At 44.5% G+C, this 13,354-nt stretch overlaps 1 protein-coding gene across 5 annotated transcripts in view; it reads right to left on the reverse strand.

The window, feature by feature from the left end:
• PRDM16 (PR/SET domain 16) overlaps window positions 1–13,354 on the reverse strand; it is a 274,258-nt gene that overhangs the window by 94,904 nt on the left and 166,000 nt on the right. The window contains exon 1 of one of the 5 annotated variants that reach the window (XM_071766808.1): window positions 4,061–4,394. The exons of the other annotated variants lie outside the window; for them this stretch is intronic. The gene's annotated coding sequence lies outside the window, so the exon portion shown is untranslated. Of the gene's footprint in view, window positions 1–4,060; window positions 4,395–13,354 lie in introns of those variants that run through there. 5 annotated transcript variants of the gene reach the window in all.

Consider the following 13,354-nt stretch of genomic DNA (forward strand, 5'->3'; position numbering starts at 1 on the left):
CAAAACTGCTACTGCTGGGTTTAACCAACCCTTCTGAATCCTACTAAGAATTCAAAACGAAAACAAAGTCAAACTTGCAAGGGTGCTTATGCATATAGATTACAGCACGTGTGAACCACTTAGGACCCAAAGTGTATTTCATTAATTACTTATTGCCATTTTTGTATTCGGCCTGAGCAGTACTCTGGACTGGAACACAGCAGTGAAAATACCTGAAAGCTTGAGACAATGTCCAAGTTCCTGTCAGAATGGAATGTAATTAGTGCAAATTAAACAGCATCCTGAAAAGGAGGAGGTCAGAGAGAACTGGCAGGGTCGAACTGGGTCATTACCAAGCATTTTTATAGTGAGACAAGCAGGAGGGACACCAAGTTACCTACTGCCACTATTGTCTGAACTCTGGTTCTGAATCCCAGACCTGCTTTGCCACACAGAACAGGACTGGAATCCGTCAACTCTGCCAGCAGCAGCCCAAGAGCCACTGACTAAAACTGCAAAAAAAAAAAAAAAAATCAATGAAGTTGTGCTTTTCTTCTGCTTTTTAGATTTTTGCTTTTTAAAAATGGAGAAAACAAAGCAGGCTCATCAAAGCCCCATGGGCTGTTACAACATACCTGGCAGCCATGCACTCCAACTGTTGGGCATCCTGAACATTTTTTTATCATAACTCAGTTTTTCATGAGTTAGAGTCACAAAGTGGTAGTGAGTGTTGTAAGATCATACTCTTGAGCATTTACAACCGTGTTTAATTCACTTGCTCTAATGAAACTATTCCAAATCTCTGTTAGAGTGGTAAAATTCTGTCAAAGCAGCCTCAGCATAGCAGTTGCTCTGGTTGAACTGGGAGCTGGATGGGTTTGAATGCGACTGGAATAGTTCTGATGTGCAAGGCTGAAAAGGGACTTCATGGTGGATAATCTCCCTGGCTGATCTCTGCCCAAGAAGCACGAACACCAGCCTCTTCTCTCAGGCCAAAGACAGCTTCTGTAAATTATTTCTTTCTGCCCTACTGGAATTCTACAGCTCAGAAAAAGCTGTGGGGGATGAAGGTGAGAAAGATAGCTGAGCTTTTCATGCATTTCCACTCAAGTAGCTGTGCAGACCAAGATCTCGACGGTATAGACTTTTTCTTGTGTCTGACAAAACACTAAAAAACCCCTCCAGCATGACAACAAAAAATAAATATCAAAAGAACATTTGAAGAGCTCAATAAATTGATCATATTCTGCTGAACCTTCACCCTTGTAACGATAGTACCATTTAAATGCTAATGTCATTTTTAAAAAAGTCAATTACAGGAGTTTTAAAGTAATGGAGTCAGCAGTCTCGATGTAAATCTGTTATATTAATCTGCTCTGTACACTGTATCCATGGGCACTGATGCGTTCACCCCCTTTTCCCTGGAGGTAATGTTCCCTCACAGTGGTACCAGTAATTGAATCAAGTTGATACAGACACCAAAAATATTGTAAGTCTTGTAGGTAATGAAAAGCATATGTTGATAAAGCCAGTTGCTGTATTTTGGATGGAAGAGCACTGACATTTGGGAAGTTCAAAATTAGAATTAACCCTTTGATGATGAAGTGACCTGCAACTGTCTTTACACACTGCTGATTTCACTGAGAAAAACTGCTTGAAATCTGCCTTGAGACAGCTGAGACCCTTTACCTTCCATTTTTCCTGCGTATTTCCAGTTAAGTTTTCTTTCCTAATGCATAATTTTTTCAAAATTTTATCGAACTGGTTCAGACAAAACTTAAGAGCATCAGACAAGCACTGCTCCAGTTCAGATTAATTTCTGAGCCTCTCCTACAGGCCTAACTGAAGCTGAAAAGTCAAACTAAGAGATGTCTGGATTGTGCTTTTCACTTGCAGGTAAAATAGATGCAGCAGACAACTCCAGGAGCCAGCCCCTACTCAGCAGATTTTGGGTGCTGCTCTAAACTGAATTCATTCAGATGTGTCAGGCATCTGCAACCAGGGGTTTTTCACCTCTCAAACCAACTGCTACAGGTGTATTAAAATACAGAAAGCCTAAGAATGCATCATAAATTAATGAAAATCAAGATGAAAATGCAAGAAAATCACAATATATCCTTTTTTGCTCTCTTGCAGTGTATATATTGCTATATATAGTGTGTTGTATCCCCACTGAACACAATGCCTGTTACCTGTAAAGCATGGGATAAACAAATGGTGCTTAGAATAACCAAATAAACCCAAACCAGAACAAACATATCTGAAGAAGAACTTGTAGTTGGGAACAAACCTGTATAAACCCCAGTATTTTGCAATTCCTAAGTCCACGCTGAACAATTCCAGAGTTCATCACGTTTCTGTGTCACAAATTGCTGGTTTAGGAATACATACTGGTAATATATGTTATCTGATTGAAAAGAGTTTTAAATCAGTCACTCTGATATGAAGAATAAAGGGAATATTTAAATGCTTACACATACCTGTGCATCTGCCTACATAGCTCTGTTTGTGTATAGTAATTATTACCATTTACAACCCCAGATAAAAACCCTTCTGAGTGTTCCCAGACAGTAAGTGTTATAAAAGACTAAACAAATACATTTTTGTAACCAGCACTAACAAGTGAATGGCATTACTCTGAAACAGAAAGAGGACTTCCAGAGAAAGGAAATTGTCACTGAATACATTCAGAGTTGTTATATAAACATGTGGCTGTTTATACTGTTAAGAAGGGGCTGGTCAATGGTTCAGCAAGATTTTCCTGCTTCTGCCCTTTGTGAATTCATTTTCAAATTAAGATCTAATAAAATTTTAGTAAATGTCACACACTCCCCACTGAAATATTTCCAGTGTCATTATAAATGTGAACAATTTGGAACAGGGTGCTCACAGTTATTTGGTGAGCTAAGCTATTTTTCCCCACAGTTCAGGGGAAAAAAGGGATCCACACAGCATTGAAACGAGGGTCACCACAAATTCAGAACTTATCTAACAACATCTCAACATTCTCCAAACCTGGAACTTTTTCCAAAATGTTGCAGGCTCTAATTTCTCCAGAAATTAATTTAGAATTTCAGAAAAGTTTTGTTACTACCAAAGCCACTCGATACCTGTCCTGCAGCCTCTTCCCCCTGCATGCAGGGAGCAGGCAGACTCTGGCCTCACCATCTCTCCTCTCAGAGACACCCCCAACACAGTGAGGAATATATGATCATACAACAAAGCAAAAAATTCCACGTTAGTGAGGCTGCCAAATTCTTGGTGTTGGTATGCAAAAAGGGGTGCTTTTTCAACAGTGTTTGGAATAGTTTAATAAAGTGACTTACAAGGCAATATTCAGCTACTTCCTCAGAAATCTTCTATTTAATCCTTTTGCTGCTTTGGCAAATTTGAAAATCATCATTCTGGCACAAAACTGAAGTACTTTAGTACTAAAAGCATCACAGGTCTTTTGGGGGTTTTGTTTGGGTGTTTGTTTTAACATTTGTTTTTAAATTTGGATAAATGAACTTCTAAGCTGTATCTTGTTTCTAACCAACCTTCCTGCACAGCTCTGCTCCCAGTGCCCTGGAAGTCATGTATCCAGGAACAGTTTATTTTACTGGAATAATAATATCCAGAAAAGTGCTGTCATTTTTGATGTAGTGTTCACAGATCTGCTATTAGGAACAGAACCACAGTCCTTAAGGACTTGATAGAGACATAAACTACTACACAGTTCCTTTGAAACCAAACCTCCTAGAAGTTGACACTTTGAAACAAAAGAGACTATTTGTTGAAGCAAATTCTTCTCTTAGACCAATGTAAAAAGGGAAAACTCTTCCAATAAAAGAAAAACCTGCACAATCCAGGCCAGAATTCAGCCACATCAGCTTTTGATAACAGTATCTCTGATCAGACCTGAAAAAGTAAAAAACACGGGGCTTTCTCTTTTCCAATGGACAACTTTGAAGCTCTGCTGACCATAACAACAGGAACTTTACCATCTGCCTTTGCCAAGAGGCACCCGCTACTTTTCAGCCTGGTTTTGCTTAAAAAGCCCAAGGCTAGCTGTTCAAAACCAAAAAATTGTAAAAGTTACCTCAGAGTTCCCATCTGGAACAGAGTGTATGCTGCTGCACAGGAGTCTGACTGCCTTTGAAGTGAGACTCGGGCCCCTTCCACGCTCTCCCTGTTCCTCCTCAGGCCGCTCCCAGCCAGGCCTCTGCCTGCCCAGGCCCTGCCTCAGTTTCCCCTCGACCCGCGCAGTGAAACGGACTCGGGAGAGGTCCCCAGGCTTTTTGCAACCACCTGGAGCCTCTGTGCTGACTCCACCACAGCCGGGAAGGAGACCCCAGAGGGCAAATTCCCCGAGGGATCGGGACCCGGAGCAGCGGAGCGGCCGCGCTGTGCCCCTCAGGGTCTGAGGCGAGCAGCGCGAGGCACGGCGCGCTCACACCTGCACAGCGGCTCTGGGGAACGAACAGACTGCCCCGCACCGCCCCGCACAGACACAGTGTGCCCGGCTGCGGTGCCAAAGCCCCGGAGGTGCTGGCAGTGCGGGAAGGGCAGGAGGAGAAGCGGCACTTGCGGGTTTCTTCCCCGCTTTTCCGCACACTCCCCGGGAGCGCGGCCCGAGCGGCCCCGCAGCAGCCGCTTCCCGCCCACAGGGGGCGCTCTGGCACAGCCCGTGCGGCGGCGCGCGGCGGGGGGCGCGGCGGGACCGGACGGGACGGGACCTGAGGGGGGTTCGGGTCTGGGGGGTTCGGGTCTTGGAGGTGGTCTCGGCTCTGGGGGTCTCCCCCCCCCCTCGGCCGCGGTCTCCTCCAGGCCAGAGCAGAGCTCCTGGGAAGGGCAGGGGTGTGGGCAGCTGCCGTGAGCCCGTGCGGGGCGGTGCGGGGCGATGCGAGCCCGCACGCTGTAAAACCGCTCTGTGAATCTGTTCCAATGCTCCATCTCGCCCCCCGCGCTGAAATTCCATTTCTGTTTGAATAGCGTCTGACTTTAATGAGGGTGGCATTGATTGCTCTAAGAGCGGTTAAGCTTAATCCTAGGCCGAAGCTCCTGCACCTTGCAAACTGCTCCATCACCAGCAAATCCCTCGGAGCTCACACCCCAGGGCAGTGTCCACCCTGCCAGGGCCCAAAGATGAGCCAAGGACAGTTTTCCAAAGGGTTTCCCTCCCGAGGAGCTGGTGGGGTGGGAACGGACAGGGAAAGGGTCCCGGTGCAGACCCCACCGCAGTCACTTACTGCCCAGAACTGGGTTTCAGCAGGTTATAAAAAACACAACTTCTGTAAGAAATCCTTCCCGAGGGCTGTGACAAACCAGCCAACAACATCTTGAAAGAGTGTTAGGAGACAAGGACATCTCAGCTGATTCAGAAGAAGAACTAAATGAAGGGCCATGTCCCAGAGGGGTGCCACGGGTGTCCCCCCCAGATCCTTCACAGCAACCCCGACCCCACAGACACCAAACACCTGCACCAGCTGCAGAGAGAGAGAAAATTACTGCCTGGAACCAGAAACATGCAAACAAACTGTAAGTAGAAGACGGTTTTTGTTTGTTTATAACTGGTTTTTCCTTTTAAATTTGTTTGTTTGTAAAGCAACAAGTAAAAACAAATGCAGACTGTGCTCTCTTGCAACCTGTCAGCTCTGCCTCGGGCTGCACAAGTGATTTCTCACTGTTCCAAGTGTTTTGCCTGACAGAGCTGTGTTCATCTTTCGGCACCAGAAACCACTTTTAAACTGGGCTTTAAGAAATTATGAAATTGGACCTGGGAAGAGGAGTAACTATTTAAATCTTTCCGACTCACAGAAAAACAGAACTCCGGAAAAGGAATCACCCTGAATTTCCTCCCACAGCCCCAGCCCAGATCAACTCGTTAAACACTTAAAAAGAAGTTACCATCTTCTGTTTTGATTTGTGAGATGGCCAGAAAAATATTCCTAAGATACCTGTGTAGATCAAGGCAGAGAAAAGGTGTGAGGCAGAACCCCTCACACAGGCACAGCCCCTCTATTCTTACACCAGAAATTGTGCACACAATTGTGCACTTGTAGTTTTGGATCCAAGTAGAACGAGCCCTTCAGCCCCTTAATGCAAGTGCAGCAACAGGGTAAAGGTGGTTATTTGAAAATTAGTTTTTTTTGTTAGCCCCCCTCTAGCAGAGCAATTGCTCTGAGTTTCCTTGCAAACGTGAGGATTTTTTTAACTCCTCGCATCAAAACAGAGAGTTCTCTTCCAATTGAAACTTGGACATATTTGCTCACAGGAGCACATTTTACAGTTAGAAAATCTAAAAAACAAATGGTTCAGACATTTTTATGGGCATAAAAATGAAAGCCAAGTTGGTTAGTGGTTTCAGATGCTTTTTATTTGCAAATCAAAAAGGGCTTCATTTAGAAATTGAAATTGTACTGGCTGCTAATCCTAGAGGCAGACAAAGGCCTTTGGCTCTCCTTGGAGAAGGAGGAAAAAAAAACGCATTTTAAAGACATTATTTCATTTGGAAAAATGAGTGCTGTGGTTGGACAGTGCATTTATTTTTTCACAAAACTCATATAAAGTCTTTCAGGTTACAGTGGTGCAGGTTTAACAGTGCTGGGTGACAGGGATGCTCTGGCTTCATGGCCATCCCACAGCACCTCGTGCCCTGTAATCTCACAAAAAATCTCACAAAAAAATCTCACAAAGCTGCAGCTTCCTCACCCTCAGGAGCTCCAGGAGATCTCTGACCCCTGGATTGCAGCACAGCTCAGGGAGCTCCAGGCCCTTCACACAAGCTGCTGTACTTGAGCAGCTCTCCTCTTTCCAAAGCAGTAACTTTTTATTTTTAGGTAAAATGATGACTCTTGTCCTCAAGTACCAAGCCCTTGCTAAGAGGATCCCAGTGCTCCTGCTGAGGCTGCACTCTCCTTTGGGACTGGAACCCGTCTGCAAATGGTCTGTGTTTTGCTGGGGTAAGGATGGTGTTTTTGGACAGAATGTACAAAATGGGCAGTTGTTTCAAAAGGTGGGTTCAGAGGGCAGGGATAAATGAAATAAACCAAATTATCTTTCTTCCCCTAAGGGAAAGCTGGACTCCAGGCCCTCCATTTCTTCCTCACGGAATTTCCCTTGTGCTGATGCACTCACTGCAAGGTAAGTCTGCTACCTGCTGAGCTGGGTTCACCCATTTCTCATCCTGCAGAGTATGAAAACCAGCAGACACTGCACCCAGCTTTGCACCCAGCTATTCACACTACTGGAAATGCTTCTGCAATAAGCAGAGTGACCACGTAACAGACCCAGAACATCTTGTTTCTGCCTCCAGCACTTCCAGTCTGCCTCACAAAAAATAACTATTTCCAGTGAGAAGCTCCTGGAGCATTCCTCAGGGCACTGTCATAGCACCCGGGAAACTCAGTCAAGGATGGGCACCTTGTAGTAAATGCCAAGTAGAGACTGACAAAGAAAATAGGTTCTGTTTCAGGGAATTAGTGAGTCAAGGGCAAAGCAAGATGTACCAGTGAGATGCAACAAAGAAAGTGGGAAGAGATAAGGTGGCTATTCCAGGCTGTGGATTTGCTGTGTTGTTCCTGAGCTCATCACCTCTGGTTCCACACCAGTTCCTTCTCAGCACTCTCCCAGGGACCAAGACAAACTCAGGCCCTTGATAGTGGAGCAGAATTAAATGGGTGCAAGGACAGACAGGGTGGAAAAGTAACTACAGATTAAAACCAGGGGCAAAACTTAACCTGGCTGGAGTGAGCAGTCTGACAGTGACACACAGGAACACACAGAATATTTGCTCCTCTCTTGATGGGCTTCCCAACAAAACAAGAACAAATTGTCCAACTACCAATTACATCATTTTAATTCTCTGAAACAATTTATGACACTCTCTCTGGTTTATGGCTTCTCCTTGTGCCCCATCTCATCATCCTTTGCCTTCTGTTTAAATTATTCCCTCTCATGGAAAAGAAAATCCTGGTACTGGTGGGCTGTCTCCCCTCAGCTTCCCTCACTGAGATCATGGCTCCTTATCACACCAGGGCAGCACTGCTTGCTGGCTCCTGGAATTGTTTTTGCTCAAGTCAGATTTTTTTTTTTTTTTTTTTTTTTTTTTTTTTTTTTTTTTTTTGGGGGGGTGTGGTGGTGTTTTGTGATTTATAGCAAAACGAGAATGATTTCCTATAACAGAAACCATTATGTTATTGCAGAGTCCCTGTTTAGCTGCATTTAAAAGGTGGAGGGAGCTGCTCACTTGCTGACATACAGGAGGAGGTGGGCAGGAGATCCAACCATGCACTGTTTTCTTCCTAACACCTTCCAGATGCCACCTAACTTCCTAGAAAAGATAAGTAACACTCTTTCTGATTTTTCCCAGTTGTTTGGGGAGTTTCAATGTGATAGCCTTCTCTCTCAGTCTCTCACCTCCTCCCCCAAACTGTCTGTGGCTGCTCTGTACCATCCCTGGCAGCAGGACCAGGGGGGGGTTCTGTTGGGTCCAGACAGTGCCTTGCATCCCCCAGAAGAGGACAGGGCTCAGTGGCCCCTGCCGGGAGCACAGAGCTCCACAATGTCCCCTCAGGACAGTCCCCTCGTCCTCAGCTCCCTCCAGAGCTGCCAGCAGCAAACCCCAGCCCTGGGCTGAACACTCCCACCCCTTCTCCTCCAACGTGTCCACAGCCTCCTGGCATCTGAATGTCTTCTTCTTTTCAAACTCTTTCATCTGACCACATTTACCCCAAAAAAACCAACTGCTTCTTGGGGGCCCCAACCTCAGACTGGGTCAGCACCACAAAACAACACCTGATTTGCTTCCAGAGGCTGGACAGGCCCAGGGGAGCAGGGGCTGCCTGCACCCTTCACCATCCACCACCTGCCCTGGGGACAGCTGCCCTCTGCTCCTTCATCCTTTAATAGAGAAGCCAAGCACAAAATTCCAGCGTGGCTTGCTTGGTTTGAGAACACTTCAGAACCTGGTCCACAAGGAGCCTGACTCAGGCAAAATTGTATTTTCAGGGAAAAAAAAAAAAAAAAAAAAAAAAAAAGTTGCATTTTGGCAAGTTTTTAAAAATGGGTCCAGGCGAAATTTAGAATCTATTGATCTGCTGAGGAGGCAGAGACATAAAGCAGGACTGCTACTCCATCACCTTCTGCCTCAGGAGCTGAGGTAATGAAAGGGAGAACAACTGCCCTGCTGCAGATTTTGCTGCACAGGCCAAACCTGAAAAGCAAGCTGCAGCACACCAGGGTTTAAAAGCAGCTGCTCTGAGAATTTTCCAGCTTAGAGCCATCTCTAGGCATGGTTTAAAAGCTCCAGTAAAACAAGGGACCGAGGAACTCTTAACTGAACAGAAGGAAATCTGACACTTTTTAATTCTCAAAAATCGGAATATTTTAAAATCCTCAAAAATGCAGCAACACAAGGTTAATGGTCAATCGATGCTTTTGATTTTATGCCATTTTCTTATAACCATACATATGACCTTACAGATACAGAAGTTCCAAAGGAAACCTAAAGAACCGATCATGGTACTTCTTGTTCAGGTGTAACTCTGAAGGATTGGTGATCCAACAGCCTGGGAGGGGGTGTGTGTGCCCCCTCTTTGGTGTTTCAAAACAACCTCAGAGCCCTCAGCACTGCCAGGAGCAGGTTCATGGATTAAAAGCTGCTGGTGTAGGATTTACACCCTGACTTTGGAAGCCATTTCAGGTGGAGCTGAGCTGGGAACACTGCCTCGCTGGAAGCCTCTGCTCCCCGTTCATTTCACTGCTCAGCTGTGCATGTTCTGTGCTCAGACACAAAGTCTGTAAGCTCATTAACATCTGGGCACAGCTTTATTCAAGGGGTTTCTTAAAACAACTGCTGGGTTTTTTCACTCGCAGTCGAGTGTCCAAAGCCACAGAACAAACCATGAATCTCACAGGATTCTCATAATGGGTTTTAAACCTCACATTGTGGGCTGTTTATGGCGCAGTTGCATTTGCTTTAGAGATTTGTTTTAATGCTGTTGGTATTATTTAGAGAGATATTAAAGTCAAACAGCTTTATGGTTGCTAATAAACATCTATTACCATTACAGACACTCTGATATAAAAGCCTCATACAGGTGCTTTCTCTGAACTATGCAGATTTGATTGATTAGGCCACAGTAGTTTATTTTACACTTCAGTGCTCACTAAATCTATCGTTAAGATTAAAAATTGCAGTTTGTGCACTCTGGGAATAACTTCACACTTAAGTTGTAAAATAGAAGTCACTTTACCAAACTTCTGTGGGGGAAAAAAAAAAACAAAAAAACAACACGACACACAGAGCAGCTTAAAAGAAGAAAAGTTTTGTAACACCTTGTTCAGGGCTGCTCAGAAAATTGATTTCTTCCCCTCATGTGCATCACACATACTGCCAAGCCAAAGATGTCCAGAAAAACAAGACAGATGGACAGATTTCCTCAAGGCACTGGGAACCCCTACATACTGGGGGCTTCTGGGGTACAAGCATGACATAGAACCAAAACCCAGGTTCTGAACCAGCAGGGAACCTAAGGATGTGTCACAGAAGTCAAACTAAGCATGAGATCAAACACCTTTCTAGATCAAGAAAGATCTTGTAAAATCTGCATTTTACTGCAAAAGCAGCTTCCTTCTGCTTTTATTCCTGCAATCCAGTCCTTCTCTTGCAAGATGCAAGAATTTCTAGTTAATTAGAAACAAAGGCAATAAATGAGAAATCTGCAATATTTTAAGACATTAACAGAATTCTCTGCAAATAAATCTTAATCAAGGTTGCTGCTGGGCCTACAGACAATACAGACCTCCAGCCTGGGACCTGTACCTTGAAGTCATGGATATGAATTTTTGATCTTTTTTTCCCCACTCCCTTTCTAAGCCTGTTGTTTAGTGTTGGATGGGTGACTTCCCTAATAATTCTTTTTTGATAAAGGAACTGCTCCAGTCATGGATTGGTAAAAATATACTTTGAAACTTAATTAAAAAAAATAAAATAAAAGAGAGGACAGAAGTCACACCTGGACTTGAAGTAAATAAAAGTAACAGAAGAATATCCTTGAAACGACAATTTCAAGGAGCTGTATGTCTATTTTTTTTCCTTACACTAACACACCCTTTCCAAATCCTGAGCTTCCTACAGGCAGTGGGACACAGAGGGAAGGGCAGGGCAAAGGGCTCCTCCATCCTCCTCTGCTGATGGGTTTGACCCGCTGCCCCCCGCAGCAGAACCCTTCAGCCCAGGACCCAGCTCGGGTGCCGTGGCTCTGGAGGAGCAGCTTGCAGAAGAGGGACTTGGCAGACTTCAGGCGTGACACTCGCACTCCCAATTTTGATTCAAACCCAGCACATTTGTTCCTGTCTCCTGCATTAGCTGCCCCAGGCTGCCCGGAGGCTCCGGCCGGATCCCCCCGCGGTGCCGCAGCCGCCCCGCTCGCCTCCTGCCTGCCAGAGCTCCAGCGGTGACCACCAGGGAGATGGTTGATAAATGGCCAGTTTATAATGCTGTCATGCCAATTTTGTCCTATGGGAAATGTGTGTCTCTCTCAAAACAGCTTATTACCAACCTGTGGCTGAGGCAATGATCAATCAAACTGATCAGATATGGCAAACATGGTAACTGATATAAAGAAGATTTCTTACTACACAGTTTGAGGTTAACATGACAAATGACAGAGTGAGAAAGAATAACTTAGAGGGGGGGGGGAAAGAACAGCCCCATTAAACACTGTACTTAAAAGTAGCAGAGTTAACAACAATTCCTTTTATTTTCCCTATTCCTTAGGAAACCCCAAATGCATGAAGAATACACAGGCTGCCTGACAGAAAGCCCTGATCCGGAGCAAATATTTCACTGCAGCTTAAATAACAAATGTCAATATGCATGTGGCTTGACAAAATCAGCTGCTCTGCCACTGCTGACAGCAATGGAGAGATTTCAGGTGAAAAGCCTATAGAGAGGTACAGCACATCTTGTCAAAATCCCCAAATATTGTGAGGTATCCTGTTGTCAGTCAGAGCTATCTGGGAACGATGTTCTTCGAACTTCATCATTTTGCCTTCAAACCCTAACGGCACTGTCACAGCTTCTCTAAGACATGCACAAAGAAATACACTTACTAAAACAAGAGCTATGTCTTGCTTTTGTCCCTTTTTCTTTAGCAGGCTATCTCTGGATGGTCAGGTTACTAAATGCCCCTTTAGCTTCCCTGCTCACACAGATCTGTGGCAGAACTGGGTAGCAGAATTTCACCCCTTTTCTTCTGCTGCTGCAAGAGGGAGCATCCCCGTCAGTATCAGCACCCAGATCTGCAGTCCTGACTGCTGGAGAGTTGTTGCAGTGGCTGTTGAGCCTCTGGCCAACATCTGATATTATTCACTTGACTGAGCTTGCAAAAACCAAGCCTTATTTGCTGGCAAAATTAATGAGAAGAGAGGCTTCAATGAGACAATAATTTACGGCTTCTGCAGCAGCGAGCGTGTTCGCTGAAATTCATCTGCCTGTGTTCTTCCCAGGAAAGGCAAATAATGGGGAAAAAAAGGTGCAGCTTTATTTTTAGAAACGTTGTCTGTTATTTCAAAAATCAGGTTCCTGCTCCTGGCTGAGCATTTTATTTTACAAAATCCTTCCAAATTTGATGGAGGCAGAAATAAATGGGTCTCCGTCCTCCTCATGGTACCATTGCCTTTAATGACAGTGAAATAAAATTCTGCTCTGTGGCTGAATGCCAGAGATTCGATGACAGAACCAACTCTCAACGTATTTTAAATTTTGTGTTCCACTGAAATTTGAGAGACATTCAAATACCTTTTGCAACGCAGACGCTCAGCATTACCTATTCTTACTGCACAGAAAAGAGAGAGTTGCAAAAATGACTCCTTTTCCTTGAACAGATCCCTAATCTGGCCAAAACCACCAACTCTTTGCCTTTCAAACGCAGAAAACAGCAAACAGAAAAGCCAGAAATGCATCAGACAATCAAAATACGTATAATGGCTACCAAACTCAGTTTTTCTCCCCCCTCTTTTTTTTTTTTAACAGATAGGTTTTAGACTCTATAATAATCACGCAGCTAAGATACAAGGTCTCTTGTTGGCAATAACCTACATGACATGACTTAGAAGGCAGGTGTTACTGTAATTAGCTATTGTTTGACTATCAAAAGTCAGAGCTGATTAAAGCCACTAAGTACAAGTGCACTATTTTATTTCAAAGAATATTATGAACTGCATGCTGGGACTCTTTCACTGCGGACCTACCTTCCGGAGTCTGCTAAGAGCCCATGCCAGCAGTAATCAAAACTAAAATCTGCATAAACCTTCAGGGTTTTAATTCAAGCAGAGCCCTTTCATTAGAAATATGTTACTTTATGAAATCTGGTCGCCAGCAAGGGGA

The sequence above is a fragment of the Heliangelus exortis genome, chromosome 23 (assembly GCF_036169615.1).
Source record: "Heliangelus exortis chromosome 23, bHelExo1.hap1, whole genome shotgun sequence".
Lineage (NCBI taxonomy): Eukaryota > Metazoa > Chordata > Aves > Apodiformes > Trochilidae > Heliangelus > Heliangelus exortis.